The 1526-nt window shown below is 35.3% G+C and overlaps 1 pseudogene; it reads left to right on the top strand.

Annotated features, from left to right (window-relative positions):
• The first annotated feature begins 1317 nt into the window (after positions 1-1317).
• On the top strand, positions 1318-1415 carry LOC128250134 (U6 spliceosomal RNA; annotated as a pseudogene).
• Positions 1416-1526: the final 111 nt, after the last annotated feature.

Raw genomic sequence — 1526 nt, 5'->3', positions numbered from 1 at the left:
GTATATATATATATATATATGGGAGGTGGGCTGCGCGCGTGAGTGCATGCTTGCATGCGCGTCTGTGTGTAAGTGTGTGTGTGTGGGATAATTCGTATCACATCTTTCGGTTCTTATTAACTCTCAGATTCCATAACGAACAATGGAATTAACTAGTCTGTGTTACTCTCTAACATAATTCCGTATCTGAAACACACAAAATCGCATACATGAATACAAGCTTGCTCCCGCGCGCATGCTCACATATGCATGCACAATTATTTGCATGGATATATCTGTGTGTAAATATGTGTAGTTGCGTGTGTCTACGTCTGTTTCTGTTTTCCTCTCTGTATCCGAATGTGCATTTCATTGTATATATGTATGCGTATTTCTGAATAAGTTTTAATGTGATTCAATGTCTCTCGCATCTTTAATTAGCCAGATTACATGAATTGGTTTGTAAATTCATTAGAACATCCTAAATCAATACTATAATTAAGGGATGTGCAAGAATGAAACTTAAATGACATTACGATGTAATTGATATATTATCGACTTTCCATTCCCATGTAGTAAAGCAGCAACTAAACTTGGTATATTTAGTATATTTACAATACTAACTAGGTAATAATTTAATAAATTTATCCTAACATAGTACCTACATACATATATTCTTACACACACACACACACACACACACACACAGACACGCGCGCGCACTCACAACATATATATTTTGTGATATATGCACCCAGGCACACACACACGCATACAAATACACACACACCCACGCGTGCGTACACAACACACACACAAAACCAAATATCATCAGCAGAGGTAATTTAATAATGTGAAAATGTATGATTTACTGAGATGCATATGTATTCTCAAAACACTTTGCATTAATTGCTACAGGAACTGCGCTATTTCTATTTTATGTACTCTGTGTAAGAGACCACTATTTCTGAGTGCCTTTGTCTACCTCTTTTAGGTTTGCTATTTTGCAGGTATATTACCTCGAACGATATTACATCTGTTACTAAATCTACCACAGTGATAGTCAGTTCTATGTACCGAGCTCATCGATCACTTTCCTCTGAATGTATTCTTCATCGTCATAAATCTTTATTCGCTCTGGTATAAAATACTGTTGTTCTGTTATGTATGGTACATCTTATTACGTCCTTTCTCTCCTTAGAGGAGTGAAAAACTAGTTTCTAACAGTGATTATTAAACTTAGGAAGTTAATTTTCAGCTTTTCTCTCAAAGCCAGAAAATTGCTTTTAATATATTTTTAATACTTTAACAGTCGGTTTTCTGAAGGATTATCTTCTTTAGCGTTGCTAATCGCTCAAGGTTGGAACGGTACGAAAAGATTAGCATGGCCCCTGTGCAATGATGACACACAAATTCGTGAAGCGTTCCATTTTTAAATAGGCGCAGGCGTGGCTGTGTAGTAAATTTGTGAGTAAATTTGGTAAATAGAAACTGAAAGAAGCCTATCGTACATATATATATATATGTATGTATATATATATATATAT

The sequence above is a fragment of the Octopus bimaculoides genome, chromosome 1, assembly GCF_001194135.2.
Source record: "Octopus bimaculoides isolate UCB-OBI-ISO-001 chromosome 1, ASM119413v2, whole genome shotgun sequence".
Classification (NCBI taxonomy): Eukaryota; Metazoa; Mollusca; class Cephalopoda; order Octopoda; family Octopodidae; genus Octopus; species Octopus bimaculoides.
The sequence above is the reverse complement of the archived record's forward strand: the minus strand, read 5'-3'. Positions and strand labels throughout refer to the sequence as shown.